Consider the following 18,519-nt stretch of genomic DNA (forward strand, 5'->3'; position numbering starts at 1 on the left):
AAATAGAATAGACATAATAGACATCATGGGTAGATGGGGGGAAGGGTCTGGGTGAGGGGGTGAAATGGAAACAAAAGGGATCAGGTATGGGAAGGATGGAGGGAGAGAGTACTTAGAGAATTAGAATGGGGGAGGCATCTCAGGGAAGATCTAGAAACCTACTGGAATGGAAACTTCCAGGAATCTATGAGGGTGACCTTAGCTAAGACTTCTAGTAATGGGAGTGGGATACAGGTCCTGAACTAGCCATCTACTGTAACCATGTAAGATTGCCCATGGAGGGATTCTACACCAGCACTGCCATACCTTCAACCTACAATTTGTCCTACCTATAATATGTACTGGAGTAAAGGTGGCACAGAAATTGTTGGAGTGGCTAACCAATGGCTAGCCCAGCTTGAGTCTCATGTCATGAGAGGGAGCCCTTCCCTGACGCTGCCTAGAGGGCCAGGACCCAGAAACTGGATAGACCAAAGTCCTAGGATAGAACCATGTACAACTGTCAAAAAGGGGGCAGGAGTCAATTAAATGATTCCTAAGGGTCTTCTGCTATACTTGTAGATTGATGCCTAGCCCAATTGGCACCAGAGAGGCTTCACCTAGTAACTGATAGAAACAGATAGACAGATGGCAGAGACCTACAGCCAAACATTAGGCAGAGCTTGGGGGAATCCCACAGAAGACGGGGAGGAAGGATTGTAGGAGCCAGAGGTGTAAATGATACCACACACACACACAAACACACACACACACACAAACACACACACACACACACACACACACACACACACACACACATACACAATGTACAGAATCAACTAACCTAGGCATGCAGGGGCTCATGGAAACTAAACCACCAACCAGGGCACCTACATGGAACTGACCTGGGCCTTCTGCACATACGCTACCATTGTGTTGGTTGGTCTTCTTGTGGGACTCCTAACAGTGGGAGCAGAGGCTGTTTCTGACTCCATTGCCTGCTTTTCAGACCCTTCCCTCCTCCTGGGTTGCCTTGTCCAGCCTTAATAGGAGAGGAGGTGCCTAGTCTTACTACAGCTTGATATGTCATGGCTGGCTGTCCATGACATGGGAGGCCTGTCCTTTTCTGAAGAGAAATGGAGGGTTTGGTTGGGTGGGGAGTTGGGAAGGGAAATTTGGGGGGAGTTGGGGGAAGGGACTGACAGGAAAGAAGGGAGGGGAAACTGTAGTGGGAATATAAAAATAAATAAACAAACCAAACAAAACAATAGCTAATGACGTATTTGTTGTGAATGTTGCCCTCTGAGCATAGCAATCATCATCACCTTCATCAGAATAGTCATGAATGCTTGAGCAACACTCAACAGTGGGCCTGTGGACATTCTCTATAGAAGATAGGGTTAGGGAGGGTCATAGACCTATGCTTGAGATTTCAGCCACTCCTTATACCTCCTTCTCAGCTCTAGGTCATTATGCCCAAGTTGCACGTGGACCTGTGAGGTGCTAGAAAGGACACCGTGTATTCTTCACCGTGTATCTTTACCGTGAGAGAGCACTTCATCTACGGAATTCCAGGAAAGCCATGGAGTGAAGCTATCTGGTAATGTGGCTACTTTGGGATCATCCAGGCACTGTAAGGTAGCTCAATAAACTCACTGACTCACCAAGCGGGACTTTGGTAGAATCATTGCTTTAGTCTGGCTTTGCTGAGGGGAGCAGATATTTGTTCATTTCTCCCCAGGAAAAAGTTCATGCACCATATTCTACTTGCACTTTCTAAGACACAGAATGGCTTAGTTCCAACTTCACCACATTTTAAAATTCTGGGCTTGAGAGTGGGGTCCATTGTTTGTCAGCTAACAGAAGGCCCCTGGCTCTGATATGGAATCAATAACTTAAGGCAATGGGAAGATGCAATCCCACACAACTAAGGGCTGGTGTCAAAACAAGGTAGAAACATTTAATGTTGTTGGCAGGGATGAGAGGACTGGGGATGGAGCACAGCTGGTAGGACTTTTGCTTATCATCATAAGGTAGCCTTGGGTTTATTCCCCAGCATGGTATAAACCAAGTGTATACACCTGTAATCTCAGCATTACAAGCAGGAAGGTTAGGAGTTCAAGGGCAGCCTCTGATGCTTGTAGTGGATTGTACGTCAGCCTTGGATATGAGACACACTAAATAATTAAATAAGTAAGGTATCCAGAAGGATGTGAGAGTTGCTCAGTGCTGGACTTTTAGGGGAGCTATGCAACAAAGATGATTTGAGGCAGTAAAAGAACATGGTATTTTACCTTGTATTGTAGCCCTTTAGTCAGAGATGTTCTGAAGGTAGCTTCTGGTTTTGTTTAACAGGATTTCTTCCTAGAGATGTGGTCTATCAAAAACTATTTAAAGATGAGACTTCAGGACACAAAGAACTATTCCTTTGCAGTCTGTGGCATAATCTTTTGGCCATAGAAAACCAGATTTCCTTGAAGGAATCATCTTGATTTGCTCCTCTGTATGACTGTGGTTTCCATCACTCAACACTTCTAGCCTGCAGCTGCAGCGAGAACTCAACGGACCGAGAAAGCACAACAGATTTTCTGGGTTGGTGTCTAGGTTGAATAAACACATTTAACTTCAGAGTTTTTATCATTGTAAAATCATTCACCAGAGAAAATTTAAGGCATAGAGATCATCTTTAAATTAAAGTGCTAAGGCTAGACTTTAAAATCCATTTATTTTAATGGTGCCTCATTAACTGTTTAAGTTCAGAAGGAAAAGAAAAACCCCAAACCCTCAAAACCTTTGAGTCACTATTTCATCTTACAAATGGAAAATGTTCTTTGTAGACAGGAACTGTCTGTTAAAGTCATATTTGACATCTACTGAATCAAAAGTACTTTACAACAAAAGGCTGACATCTGTTTACTATATCAAAAGGGGTCCTGTGTATTTTTACTGGAAGAATTTTCCTTTAATAAGGCAGCCAAAAGTCATCTACACACACCAAACTGGTTTATAGCCAAAGCCTGTAGAGTACCCATGAACTATCATGAACAACATCACAGAATCAGTCATGCTTAGTTTAAGAATCCAGTTCTTGATTTTGGTTTCTGTATTGAAATTGGTATTTTATATATATATAATTTATTTGGATGTGATAGCAATCAAAGTCTGACTAGGTTAATTTGGCAAGTTTTAGTCATTTTAGTGCTCTTTACTTTGATTTAATTATATTGGTGAATGAGATTTCTCATTTAAAAAAGATCAAACTGCACCTTACACTTTTGTGTACCCTTTCAATCAGTTCAGGCAGTAGTTGACAGAGCCTGTAGGTTTGGCCAGTTCCACCTAAAATCTGTTTAAGCCACTGAATTTGGAGATTAGACCAAAGGCTGTCGGCTTGCTGGAGATTTTAGATCTGCATATAATCTTATACAGGTGCTCCTTTCTGCATTCTGGAAAAGTCCTCAGCCTGAAATAGGCCAACTAACACACCTGGGTTTAAGCAGAACATCTGGACCTACTCTTTCTTACTTGCCCATGTTCTTCAAATTGGCCCTAAACAAACGGTGCTTTTGCACAGGGCTGACACCAGAGATTTGTAAAGCCTCTGTTACACTGCCAAATCCAGTTTGATAGAAAACACAGCTACTCTCCCCGAGTCAAATACATTACAGATATGATACCCCAGTCACGCATTTCAATTAGTCAGACCTCAAGTGATTTATGGGGGTCATTTCCAACAGTCTTCATAAATTTCTTAATGACATTAACAACTAAATGGGGGAATTTAAAGGAAGTTGTGGTACAATGTCTATAAAGTTCACTTGCATTCATTGCTTGCTTGCTCTGTGTTCTAGCCATGTAACCATTGGCTTGGAGAGTTGAAAAAGTCAAATGCAGGCATGGACATAATGAATATGAGTTCCAGTCTGAGCGGGTGCTTTCAGATGGGTAACTCTGGGAGAGCTGTGCAATTATTTAATAGCTGGATTTTGTATGTGTACTCTGGGACTTGTACAGTGCCAGATTAACTTCCTCCACAAACATCAGAGCAAACTGTCAGCGCAACGTGCAGCTTCGCACCTGGACTTTGAGTCATTGTTTGTGATGCAGTTGGCATTTTTGTGAGGTGAAGGCCAGAGAATGGGAAAAATGAGTGAGAATTATGGATATTTGGAGGTAGGCATGTCTTTTCTGATTCCCACACAGTATGCGGGAACATGGAATAGCATGTGGGAGGTATCATTAACTGATGTGCTCATCTCAGGCAATTATGTGATGTATCTCTAACACTAACATTTGGAATTGTTGACCAGTTCAAAGTAGTTATGACACTTGTAGGGCTATTCAGTCTGTTGTAATTTCTGTTGGGATTAGTTAAAGATGTCATTCCTGGGGGTTTTGGCCAAGGGAAGTAGGGTGAGAGCACAGGGGGCAGAAGGTGATACTGGAGGGTGGGTACTGCAGAAGGCAGGCCCAGTTCTAAGAGTGTGGCTAAGTTAGCAGATATCTTTGAAACCTTAAGGATGCCTTCAAAAGAACAGGCTTAAGGGATATCCCCCGGGGAAATTGGGCTTCCTAAGGTAATGTTAGTGAGGGGCCCACCCAGATGAGTAGGCATCTGTCTTGACTTAGTAGTGATGTTACTTGGAACTGAGTCAAATTCATTGACTTTTGCTAATGTTTTTGGTCATGTTATTACTGGGACCACCAGATTTTCTTATTTCTTATTTATTTTGTGCTTACTGATTATTATTATTTTTTGAGGCAGTACTTGGACTCCTGATCCACCTGTATCAACCTTTCATGTTACAGTCATGCAATACCACAGTTGGCTTGATTTTATTTTTAAAAAGCCTCTGTAGTGTCTGTCTTATGGTTTCTGTTGGGGGTGATAAAACGCCATGAACAAAAGCAACTTGTGGGTTTATTTCATCTTATAACTTGTGGTACATCATCCGAGGAAGTCAGGGCAAGAAAGTGGAGGCAGGATCTGATGCAGAGGCCTTGCAAGAGTGTGGCCTACTGGCTTGCTCTCTATGGCTTGCTGAGCCTGTTTTCTTATAGAACCCAAGACCACCAGCCCAGGGATGACATCTCCCATTCTCAGATAACTCTAGCTTGCGTCAAGTTGACATAAGACTGTCCATCATATAGAACATAGCTTGGTTTTGGTTAGGCAGATGGGTGGCTATTCCATAGGTTTATGAATTAAAGAGGATTTCAGGTTTGAAAATTCTCATGTGTAGCTTTTGGTTTTAAAAATAGAGGTTAGGACAGGGAAAGGAGAAATTTACATGTAAATAAAGAAAATATATAAAATAAAATAAAATAAAATAAAATAAAATAAAATAAAATAAAAAAATAGAGTTTAGGATCTGATTTTGCCCTCTGGTATGCTTTTGTGTTGTGAGCAGACAACTTACACCTAGCAAACCTAATGTCCTCTAGTCTCACTTCCTGTATCTAGAAAGGAAAGGTTAGGTATTAGAGAAGTTGCATAATAGAGAAGGGGGAACAAGGACAGAATCTACAGTGTTTTGGGGAAAGGCATGGAAGATGAACTTTATAAGACTACCAAGAAAGGAAAAGCATTGGAAAAGGTTAATTCTCAAATCTGACCACTTATGGAGAGACACCTACCAAGAAGACATTGTAGGATAATACAGGCTTAGGGCCCTTGCACTGTATGTGTGGGGTAGAGCTTTTGGCAAGACTTAGTAAGTTCTGAAATAGATGCTGAAATAGGTAAGTTGACGTCCCAGCTCCTGGCATGTAATAGATAGGTACACATGGTGGTTGAAGAGTGCCTCATCTGTAACGGTTCAGCAACATTCGCCTCAACCAGCAAGAACGGGTAAATACCTGCTAGATCCCGGGAGAGGAGCAGAGATGAGAGCAGACTTGCTCGAACAGTTAGAAAAGAATAAATTAACTGTTATAAAGAACATCTAGACTGAGAAAGTTAATTCCTAAAATTCCTTTTTGGAAAATATCTTCTTACAGTTCATATCATGTTTTCTATCTTGAGACTAGAGTGAAGATTTAGGAACAAAATAGAGCTAAGGCTGCCATTGAGCCCTGTGGTTGCTTCTGTCCTAGCTCAGGTTCCTCAGGGGTTACACAACACTTGCCTTTTGCATCAACTTTCTAAAGATCAGAATATGAGTTTTCTTCACATGATCCAAAAGTTTCTTTCTTCTCTTTTTTTCCTTCCTTCCTGTCTTCTTCCTCCATTTTTCCTCTTTCTTTTGTGTTTTCCTCCACGTATTTATAGATAGAGGCAGGTAAGGGACGATTAAGAGACCTGAAGTCTGTAGAATTTTAGTGAAATCCTTGGAAACATTTCACCACTAGGAGACAAAGGAGTAAGGACATCAGATGCATTCTAAACAAATGCAGTGCCAATGTTTCCTGGAAGGATCGATCTCTAGGAAATAAGAAGACCAAAGTTACGTGCTTTTATATTTGCACAGCCAGAGACCTTGGCTCCCAGTGTGCTAGCACAGGCTTGTTCCAGCCACTCAGAGGAAGAGCTGCCTGTCTGTGCTGGATTCAATAAAAAGATCAACCCCGTTCCTTTCCTTGACTGTCTTTAGGGAAATACAGGTTGGTCTCAGAGCTATTGTTTTTGTTAAATCTCTAAGTTGAGATTGATTAACTTTTAGATTAAACACACTCTGAAATGAAGTTGAAAATGACTTAACCTTCAAATAGGAATGGAATTCTTACCAGTCATTATTTGAGTTCACTGATGTTACAAATTGGTGGACGGATGTTATCCATTAAGGTGAAAGCAGAAAGGGGCTATAAAGTTGACTCAAAGCTGAGCACTTTACCTTCAGGGAAGCACATATAAAAGTCTGTCTTGAACTGTATATATAGTAACAGTTAAAGCTTTGAACACCTGGTTCTTAACTGGCCAGGCAGAGTCATATAAAATCCTGACATACCTTCTACTTGCTGTTATCTTGATGGCTGCACAGGCTACTATTTTTATTGAATGCGCTTAGGAATTTAGCATCAGCAATCAGTTAGCTCAGAGTGCATTTATTTATTGAATGCCAACCATGTGCTGGGGGTAAACCTAGAGTCTAGACTAGAGTTCTTCTTTACACTGGTGTGACTCAAAGCTAGGGACATCACACTTCCTTCCATGAGTCTTTAAAACTGCAGAATTGCCTCTTCTGATGCCTGAAATCCAAAGCTGTCTGACAAAGTTCTCCATCAGAGAACTACCCAGGCGCTAGCCTCCAAATGGTGCTTTAGAGGAAATCTTCCATTTGCTTAATTGCTTACTGGGTAGTTGTTTTTGTTGAGAAACAATCTCACTATTCATGTGGCTCAGGCTGGCCTTAGACTCAGCTTGTAGCAATCATCTGCTTTAAACACCTGAGTGACTAACTTGAGAAAATCTTTTAGAATAAGTAAAATATCAATCATTCAAGAACATGTAGTAGAGTAGAAAAATAAAACAAATAAGACAAATGTAGAGAGTGCTGACAGATGAACTATAGCTATAGCCCTCCTTGATTACCTTAAAATCATAATATACTCTCAATTCTACTGGATCTATAGCTTAGAATTAGTTATTGGGTTTTTGTTGTTGTTGGCTTTTTTTTTTTGTTCTGGCAAGACCTAAAATTAATCTCTCTCTCTCTCTCCACCCCCTGCTCCATATATTTGTGTGTATGTGAAATGAATTTATAATTTTAATAGATATTGCATTGAATAAGTTTCAAATGTGTTTGAACAGCATGAATAATTTTTCAACATTAATTCCACTGGTCCATAAACATGGGATAGCTTACAATTTGAGATTCCTCTGCTGTATCAGCTTTTTTCTATGGTTTACAGTGTAAAGGTCTTTTACTTCCTTGGTTAAATTTATACCTTAGTATTTTACTCATTTATTTATTTTATTTAAGATTTGTCTCACTTATTTTGGTTGCTAATATAAATTAAGTCTTCTTAATTTCTTCTTTGGATAGTGTCTTATTTGTGTGTTCATGCATGATCTAATTGATAAGTCTAATATGAAAAAGCTAAGCACCTAGGAAAGACAGTAGAAGTGAGGGGTAGTGAAGAGACAAGCTGTTGCTGGGCAAAATCCTGGAAGTTTCAATGAGATGGGGGGGCGAGAGAACATTTTTAGGTTCATTGTATGGCAGAGTGACATAGTTAACAACAGTGTATTATTGTATTATATATACAAGTAACCAAGAATAAATTTCAAATATCTCATTGTGAAAAATGATTTTTAAAAAAGGTAAGGGATATGTTAGCTGACTTGATTTAATCATTTCATATTGTGTATTTAGTTGAAGACAGCACTTCATACCTTGTGCATATATGTAGCTATAATTTATTAATTGACATAATACAAATAAGACATCTAAGAAATGAGGCTATTAATGTAGCTAACACTATGCAGCTAAGTATTCATGGAGTAGAGAAGAGCTCTTTCAGTTTGCAGGTTGTGAGACGAGGGGAGGGGGACAGAGGGAAGAATTTGAAGGATTTATGATAGCTTTGAAGAACCAGCCTATTTCTGGGCACGCATGGCCCTGATGGTTTCCATTAGCCCATATTCCCCTGGCCACACAGACAAGGCCTCTTGTGTAATCCTTCCCTCCAGGTCTGTTCTCTTCCCGTTGGTCTGCAGGATCTCAGATAGCTTTCCTGTGGCAGGAGAGATGGACACTTACGGTTCCAGGAGCTGCGATGAGAGATTTGTTCTTTGGTTCCAAGAACTGGGAAATATAAAAGTATTCCTTAAAAAAAAGTCTTGCTCCTAATTTACAATATTCTGTTACTTTGGTATATTAACTATTCCTTGTAATCATGAAGTATTGGATAAAAGATTAAAAGGAACAAATATTTCAGCTATTTTTATGTAGATGAATCCTTGAAAGCCCTTTGAAGGGAATAGATTTGAGGTGAATTTTCAGTTTGTCAACTACATTCAGGAAGGGTCTTTATTATTAATATGGCACTCTCAGATTTTTTCCCTTGATTTTCTAGGAAGTATATTGCAATGTAGAAGGTTAATTTTTTTTTTAAAATCTAATACTGTATCTCAGGCTCTCTCTGGAATCTAAATGGTATTTCAGCATTGTCTTACTTAATTAATCATAGAGAACTACTTTGAGAATATAATCTTACTAATAGAACAGAAGTAGTTATAGCTTCAAACTTTATTTTAAAATCAAGAATTGAATATCAATTTTGTAAAAGATTAAAAGACATGTAGAGGCAAAACTTGGTTTTGATGGAACCCAGTTGTCTGGATGTGCTGGCAAGGAACTCTTAGCTCTCTTTGAACATGTAAAAGTCTGTCATATTGTGCTCTGGACAAGCTTTTAGAGTTAAAACAATGTTGGCTAATTGACCTATTTTAAATTCTTCTCACTCTGTCCCCAGTCTGAGAGGCAGAGTGCTCCTCTAAAGACCCCGGCTTTTTATGAGGTGTTAAATCAACATTGCCAAATGGGACTTTGTGGAACTCTCTTCAGCCTCATTGCAGAGTGAGCAAGGCTACTGGGCCACTCTGTATCTTTAATAGCCTACGATTAACCCCTCTTATAAGGAAATGAATGGGATCTCTTGGACATGCATAAATCATCATGAATAGAACCCATTTTCACTTATATAGGACTCAGGCCTGGAATGACTCCAGGACTCCATTTATACCCTTTCTGTAGACTTGAAAGTGTTGGCAGGCAAACTGTGTGCATTGCATCCCCAGGACTAGTACATTCTTGAAACACTGACAAATACCCAGCAAGCGAATCTCCTTAAGGCTCCTGGACTTTTGCAAAGGGGAGAGGGACATTGCTTTCAGACTGGATAGAGTCTCCTAGCATCATTCAGTCCTTCAGGTCCCTAGTGCGTTTTCTCATACTTACTACAGTGTATGATTCCCATAGAGCCGTGTATGGCAAGGAAAGCCTTGTGCTCACAGTCAGAGGAAGAAGCGCCTAAGAGAAACTGCTTTGAAGTGTAGACAGTGGCCTTGAGCTCCAGTATTCCACTCACAATGTGAAAAATAAAAAATTTAAAACATTTCAATCTGAAGCATGGGGTGAATGAAGCCTGACAGTAAGCCTGTGCTTCATGCTCTTGTAGGGGAGACTTTAGTGATGGAATTGTCAGTCTCCTTGAACATCTAGGCTAGGAGCAGTATAGAGACACACAGGGAGAGGCATCCCTCCTGCCGCTAGAAGAACACAGGGATACCACTGAATACTTTAATTATTCCCAAGTGCTATTTTAAAGAATTTAAGTTCTAAATATATTTGTATGTACTAGAACATTGTCTTTTATCAACTGACAGGTGACTCTTGATTCTCTTTGGATGAAATTGGAATTTCTATAATTTGCAATTTATAATACTGATGATTGTCAATTATTACATCTTTGCCTTCTTCCTGTATGAAACAATAGTTTCTTCTTCTTAACGTAGTACTTCCTTATGACTCCGACTCCTTAGTTACACAACTGACTATGTTCTGACAGCTATGGCAAGAAAAGGAAGAAGGACAGCCAGGCAGGTTGGAGAGCATAGGCAGCTCCACCGTGGCGGCAATATTGCTACCTTTATTTTATTATTGGGTTGATTCAAAGTCTAGATTTTCCAGGCCTTTTCTTGAAAGTCTCTGAGTTACCAAGTGTATTAGAGGATCCTACGGACAAAGCTACTTTGAAAGCATGGTGCACAACCACCTGCAAGAGGGAGAGTGCATTCTGCTACATTTTTCCCCTCTGTTTTTCCATTGAATATCAATAAGCAAAGATAGGTGACAGGGAGGGTGACCTGTGACAGATAATATCCCCCAGAGATCACAACCCCTTTTCCCACAGCTTCTAAACAGGTCCTTGCTGCTTCTCAGGGAGCTCAAGAGAAGGTTCATTTTCTCTCTCCTTGAATTTGGGCATGTAGGCTTAGAATACTTTGGCTCACCAAGTATAATGGAATGCTGTCTTCTGAAGCCAAGTCATTCTACAGGAAAGCTGCTTCTCTTATTGAAGGGCACTTGTGACTATGGTCCTCCTGAGAGGAGAAGAATTTAAGTACTCCATGGCTACAGTGCTGGAAGAAAGTCAAGCCCACCATGTCATGTGCTCTCAGAAAAGTCAGAGAAAACATAGCCACTTTGTAGTATTCTGGAGAGCAGTCCCTAGTCATTAATTCTAATCCCAGTTATGAGGGAAGGCTTGCAGGGCCTTGAGTGTCCAGGTGAGATGTCTTCCCAGCAGAGAACCTAGGTATCATTAAGAAGAGACAATTTTGCTATGCACAGATTCCTCACAGAACTTAAGCAAATGAAACGAGTGCCTTTTTAAGCAATGTGGGGGATAGTTTGTTACACCACAGTAATCATCAGACTATATTGATTTCTAACTTGGTGAATATGGCAGGCAATTCTGTCCCATTCAGTACTTAGTCTTGTCTAAATTGCACCTACTAGCACCTAAATAGTATGATGTAGTATATTCTAAACAACTCCTTTCTGTTGTGCAGCTAGCTTTCTCTTATCTTCAATGATTTCATTTGTCACGTGAACACATGAACACAGAATTACTTAGCTAGAGTATTGTAAATGACTTTGATAGAAACATTGAAATGTACAATTGTTTTTATGGGATGGAAAGGTTTATTTTGATTCAGTTTCACAAGATTCCAGTCTGCTGTCATTTTGCTTGTTGAATTGAGCATCACATTGACTCACAGTTGGAGCACTTGTCATTCCAGGGAATTATCTGGCCTTATGGTGGCCAGGAAACAGAGCATGGTGGTTGGGTTGGGTATTTCATAAAACTTGTTAAGGTCGTACCTCTGGTGACTTACTTCCTAACCACTAAGTTCCAGACCTTTAAAGGTCCATCACTTCCAAACAGTATCACAGATTGAGGACCATTTCTTTCTTTTTTTTTTTTAACTTTTTTTTTATTGGATATTTTATTTATTTACATTTCAAATATTATCCCCCTTTCCTGGTTTCCCCTCTGGAAAACCCCTATCCCAACCTCCCTATACTGGCTTTTATGAGGGTGCTCCCCCAACCACCCACCCACACCTGCCTCCCTGCCCCATTATTCCCCTACACTGGGGCATGTAGCCTTCACAGGACCAAGGGCCTCTCCTCCCATTGATGACCAACAAGGCTATCCTCTGCTACATATGTGGCTGGAGCCATGGGTCCCTCCATGTGTACTCTTTGGTTGGTGGTTTAGTCCCTGGGAGCTCTGGGGGTACTAGTTAATTCATATTGTTGTTCCTGCTATAGGGCTGCAAATCCCTTCAGTTCCTTGGGTCCTTCTCTAGTTCTATTGGGGACCCTGTGCTCAGTCCAATGGTTGGCTGACAGCACCCACCTCTTTGTTTGGCAGGCACTGGTAGAGCCTCTCAGGAGACAGCTATATCAGACTTCTGTCAGTCAGCATTTGTTGGCATCCACAATAGTGTCTGGGTTTGGTAACTGTATAGGGAATGGATCCCTAGGTAGGGCAGTCTCTGGATGGCCTTTTCTCCAGCATCTGTTCCTCACTTTGTCTCTGTAACTCCTCCCATGAATATTTTGTTCCCCCTTCTAAGAAGAACCAAAGTATTCACACTTTGGTATTCATTCCTGAGCTCCATGTGATCTGTGAATTATATCTTGGGTATTCGGAGCTTCTGGGCTAATATCCACTTATCAGTGAGTGCATACCATGTGTATTCTTTTGTGATTGGGTTACCTCACTCAGGATGATATTTTCTAGTTCCATCCATTTATCTAAGAATGTCATAAATTAATTGTTTTTAATAGCTGAGTAATACTCAATTGTGTATATGTACCACATTGTCTGTATCCGTTCCTCTGTTGAGGGATATCTGGGTTGTTTCCAGTTTCTGGCTATTATAAATAAGGTTGCTATGAACATGGTGGAGCATGTGTCCTTATTACATGTTGGAGCATCTTCTGGGTATATGCCCAGGAGTGGTATAGCTGGGCCCTCAGGTAGTACTATGCCCAATTTTCTGAAAAACTGCCAGAATGATTTCCAGAGTGGTTGTACCAGCTTGCAATCCCACCAGCATCCTCGCCAGCATCTGCTGTCACACTAAGTTTTTTTTTTTTTTTTCTGAGACAAGGTTTCTCTGTGTAGCCCTGGCTGTTCTGGAACTCACTCAGTAGACCAGGCTGGCCTCGAACTCAGAAATCCGCCTGCCTCTGCCTTCCAAGTGCTGGGATTAAAGGCATGCGCCACCACTGCCCAGCTGTCACACTAGTTTTTAATCTTATTCTTTCTGACTGGTGTGAGGTGGGATCTCATGGTCGTTTTGATTTGCATTTCCCTGATGACTAAGGAAGTTGAACATTTCTTTAGGTACTTCTCGGCCATTTGAATTTCCTCAGTTGAGAATTCTCTGTTTAGCTCTGTTCCCCATTTTTTTTTTTTTTTGATAGGGTTATTTGGTTCTCTGGAGTCTAACTTCTTGAGTTCTTTATATATATTGGATATTAGCCCTCTATTGGATGTAGGGTTGGTAAAGATCTTTTCTCAATCTGTTGGTTGCCATTTTGTCCTATTGACAGTGTTCTTTGCCTTACAGAAGCTTTGCAATTTTATGAGGTCCCATTTGTCAATTCTTGATCTTAGAGCATAAGCTATTGGCGTTCTGTTCAGGAACTTTTCCCCTATGCTAATATGTTCGAGGTTCCTCCCCACTTTCTTTTCTATTAGATTCAGTGTATCTGGTTTTATGTGGAGGTCCTGATCCACTTGGACTTGAGCTTTCTGCAAGGAGATAAGAATGGATTGATTTGCATTCTTCTACATGTTGACCTCCAGTTGAATCAGCACCATTTGTTGAAAATGTCTTTTTCCACTGGATGGTTTTAGCTCTTTGTCAAAGATCAAGTGACCATAGGTGTGTGGGTTCATTTTCTGGGTTTTCAGTTCTATTCCACTGTTTTATCTGCCTATCTGTATACCAATACCATGCAGTTTTTATTGCCATTGCTCTGTAATACAGCTTGAGGTCAGGGATGGTGATTTTCTCAGAAGTTCTTTTATTATTGAGAATAATTTTCACTATCTTGTTTTTTTTTTCAAAATGAATTTGCAAATTGCTCTTTCTAACCCTATGGAGAATTGATTTGGAATTTTGCATTGTCCCTGTAGATTGCTTTTGGCAAGATGACCATTTTTACTATATTAATCCTGCCAATTCATGAGCATAAGGAAGTTGTGTCCTTCTTAAAGTCCTCTATTGTAATCATAAGATGTGATTTTAAATCAGAGTCTTGCTTTTCTGGTGTGTTGGGGTATACAGGGCTCACTGTAGTGGGAGAACTAGGTTCTAGTGATGCCAAGTATCCTTGGTTTCTGTGCTTATGTTCTTGCCCTTGCCTCTCACCATCTGATTATCTGTGGTGTTAGTTGGTCTTGCTGTCTGTGACTGGAGCCTGTCCCTGCTGTGGGTCTGTGAGCCTGTTTTCTTAAGTGTGTTAGCACTCCTGGGAGACCAGCTCTCTCTGGCAGGATAACTCCAGGGTGTAGATGAAGAATGGAAGGATTCTGTCCCCAGTTGCTGTGAAGTTTCTGTGCCCTGTGGTCTCCTCAAGGGTCCCTCTTTGGCCAGTTATTGGAGCAAAAGTTTTTGTCTTGTGTGTGAACTTAGGAGTGACAGTACTCCTGGGAGGTCAGCTCTCTCTGGGGTGGGTTTGAGTACAGAAAGCTGTGCCTCAGGGTTAACTCTGTGGTGCAGATGGACACCAGAATTGAGGACCACTTCTTGAAATGTGCAATTTTTATTTCATTCCAAGAATCATCTAGAGAGAACCTGTCAAAGTTGAACCATCAGTGTGGACTTTGAAGAGCTAACATATACTAAGTACATAGGATTGATTTATGAACTATGGCCACACCTTTTGAAGATAATATCAATGAATTTTGAAATAGGAGGCTCAGTAGCCTCATGATCTCTACTGACTTCTCCAGATGGCTCTGTGTTTCTATGCTTTCTTAAAGTCACCAAAAAGGTGTCAGCATTGTCTCCTCCCAGCAAGGCAGTCTCAGAGAACTTGTATTCTTATAAAGCAGTTGTTCTCAACCAGTCAGTTGTAACCCCTATTGAGTTGATGACTTTTTCACAGGGGTCACCTAAGTATATCAGAGATACAGATATTTATATTATATTCATAACATTAACAAAAATTACAACTATGAATTGGGAACAAAAGTAATTTTCTAGTTGGGGGTCATCATAGCATGAGGAACTGTATTAAAGGGCTGCAGTGTTAGGAAGGCTGAGAACAGGTATTATAGGGGAACTCAGAAGAACTCCAATCATGAGCATAAGGAGTACAAGAAGACTGCTGTGGACAATCAGGTATAGAGGATCCTGGGATGAGGGTCCTTGAAGGCTAGGTGAGTAAGGATTCAGTGGTGACAAATAGAAAGAAACACAGAGTCAGTTTGAATCTGAGTATATTATGCTGCTCTTAATCGAGGGTTTTTAATACATAGAGAAATAATTAATACAATTTTGAAAAGATGTGTTCAGCGAAGCAGTCACAGATAGGACAGATACCATCATAGTCATTTAACACAGTAAAGCACAAAATTATACAAAGCTAGTGGTATGGTACAATTCCAAGAGCAGGTTAATAAATTTTTATGGTCAGTTATTATTTAACATCTAGTACCTGTTCTTTTTTGTGAATCATCAAAACATAAGTTTCAACTATCTTAATTCTTTTTATTTAAAGCTTTCTAAAACAATATACTAAAGCCCACTTCCAATGACACATGTGTAGCCATATGAAATTTATTGTTGGGAAAATTTTTATCTGTCAATACTATCTTGTAAATGATTTATAAAGTGAAGCACTGGTTTCTCCGGAGGTAAGGTCATGGCTAGTGCCCCCATCTCAAGGGATGGTCTCGTACCCATTATTCTCACTAAAGATTTTAACCTAGGCCATCATGAATGTCTTGTAAGTAAGAAAAAGAATAAAAGAAGATAAAATCGAAAAATTGCCATGAGAACTATGACTCAATATTTTATCTCTGGCTAAGAGTTCCACAACTCGTTCCAGGAGGCCACCTTCCCTTGAAGTTTTGGCCTCAGTCTGTGGAACTTGTCACACAGATTCTACTGGGGTTGGTGTGGCAGAAGACAAAGAGGAAGCTGAAGCTGAGCATGAGCTTGGTATAGACCTAATTTGTATGCTGTGTATCACAGCAAATACTAGCAAGCATAACAAGTTTCAGTTTCCTTAACTAAATTTGTAAATTATCTTGTATTGATTTGATGTTTTGATATTGAAACATTATGAATTTGGAGGTATAACTGCTGTAGCTTCTATTATGAACAGAGCAATGTATTCAATAGTTCTTGAATTTAATACATCCTGTTCATTCATAATTTGACAAGCTGGTCAGCAAACTAAGTCAGCCAAAGTTAAGAGGAGAGAATTAAGTTTCTCACACCTTGCTTTTGGTATGAAGGCTTAGAAGAATTTGACCAATTGAGTGTCATGTCAATTCTGAAGTCAAGAAAAGAGAAACCACTTTTCTCTTGTTTGATGTAATACAAGTGATGAGAGTACCCCTGGCTTGCCATAGAAGAATACAACTTCTTTGAGGCTGCCACACTTAGAGGAAGTCAAGTGCAGACATATAGTGTGATCTCAGTAAAGCACAAAAGATCACTTGTAAACAGAGCTCAGTGGTCTGAATATATACATCAATTGCTTGTGAGGATTCATTGGCTGTAGGACCTACTGCCTCAAAGCACAGCAACACGGCATTTGGAAACAGGAAAGCATGCTTCTCTCAAGTGGGCCAGGAAAGGGGCCTGGACCCTTCCTCTAGCATCCATCCTAAACCTCCTTCTAGAGGGATATTTCCTCTTCATGGAGACAAAGAATGTCCTTGTCTTTGAAGATGGACCAGACAGGTCATGCCAGTCACTCCTGGCTTCTTACTGCTAGATCCTTCCCAGTCATACTCAGTGTAGAACTGTGTGTCTATGCATGTATATGTATGTGTATATGTAAGTGTGTACCTGTGTGAAAGTGTATATATGTGTGTGTAGAGGTGTGCATGCATTTGTATGGATAGGTATATATATGCATATATTTGTATGTTTGTTCATACATGCAGTATATGTATGTATATATGTGTGTACAATTCATTTGTAATTGACTTGACAGTGAAAGACAAATTGTTTACAAGCACAAACTAACAACATTTGGAAATGAATTACTTTTGTTAAATGTGGAGTAGTTAATTTTTTTATTCCTTTACTGACCAGTCCCCATTAAAAGAGCCAAAAAGAGGGGAGCTGCAGGGATGCAGGGACAGGATCCTCTCAGTTCAGAGTGACAGAGGTGGACCACCATCCTTCTCTGCCCCTTCCCTGCAAGTGGAGGGCCTACCTCCAGGGAGCACCTTAACCAAGAGACTCGGGTGATAGCTGCCGTTTTCTCTCCGGTGAGATTTTAAGACAGGAGCAGCCAGCTAGGAGGCATGGGCCCCACGAGTAGCAGGGAGCTTGCAGGGCAGCAGGGACAGGACATGCTCTAGTCAGAGACACTAAGAACATCTAACACCAAAAATCAAGAGATGATGAAAGGCAAATGCAAGAATCCTACCAACAGAAACCAAGACTACTTGGCTTCATCAGAACCTAGTAATCACACTGCAGCAAGTCTTGGATATCCCAAAACACTGGAAAAGCAAGAATTGGATCTAAAATCATATCTCACAATGCTGATAGAGGAACTTAAGAAGGACATGAATAACTCCCTTAAGGAAATACAGGAGAATACAAGTAAAGAGGTACAAGCCCTTAAAGAGGAAACAAAAAAACCCCATAAAGAATTACAGGAGATCACAAGTAAACAAGTAGAAGCACTTAAAGAGCAAACTCAAAAATCCCTTAAGGAATTGCAGGAAAACACAAACAAACGGGTGAAGGAATTGAGTAAAACCATCCAGGACCTAAAAATGGAAGTCGAAACAATAAAGAAATCACAAAAAGAGACAAATCTGGAATTAGAAATCTTAGGTAAGAAGTCAGGAAACATAGATGCAAGCATCACTAACAGAATACAAGAGGTAGAAGAGAGAATCTCAGGGGCAGAAGAGAACATAGACAACATTGAGAGAACAGTCAAAGAAAATGCAAAAAGCAAAAAGACCCTAACCCAAAATATCCAGGAAATCCAAGACACAATGAGAAGACTAAATCTAAGGATGATAGGTATAGAAGAAAGTGAAGACCTCCATCTTAAAGGGCCAGTAAATATCTTCAACAAAATTATGGAAGAAAACTTCCCTAACCTAAAGAAAGAGATGCCTGTGATCATAGAAGAAGCCTATAGAACCCCAAATCGACTGGACCAGAAAAGAAATTCTTCCCGCCACATAATAGTCAAAGCACCAATTGCAAAAAAAACAAAGAAAGAATACTAAAAGGAGTAAGGGAAAAAGGTCAAGTAACATATAAAGGCAGGGCTATTAGAATTACACCAGACTTCTCACCAG

The 18,519-nt window shown here is 40.3% G+C and overlaps 1 long non-coding RNA gene across 2 annotated transcripts in view; it reads left to right on the forward strand.

The window, feature by feature from the left end:
* The window catches only part of LOC116089066, a 100,982-nt gene that overhangs the window by 64,245 nt on the left and 18,218 nt on the right, over window positions 1–18,519 (forward strand). For both annotated transcript variants that reach the window (XR_004118138.1, XR_004118139.1), the window contains one exon: window positions 1,440–1,579. This is a non-coding gene — a long non-coding RNA (uncharacterized LOC116089066). The remainder of the gene's footprint in view (window positions 1–1,439; window positions 1,580–18,519) is intronic.

The sequence above is a fragment of the Mastomys coucha genome, unplaced genomic scaffold, assembly GCF_008632895.1.
Source record: "Mastomys coucha isolate ucsf_1 unplaced genomic scaffold, UCSF_Mcou_1 pScaffold14, whole genome shotgun sequence".
NCBI classification, from domain to species: Eukaryota; Metazoa; Chordata; class Mammalia; order Rodentia; family Muridae; genus Mastomys; species Mastomys coucha.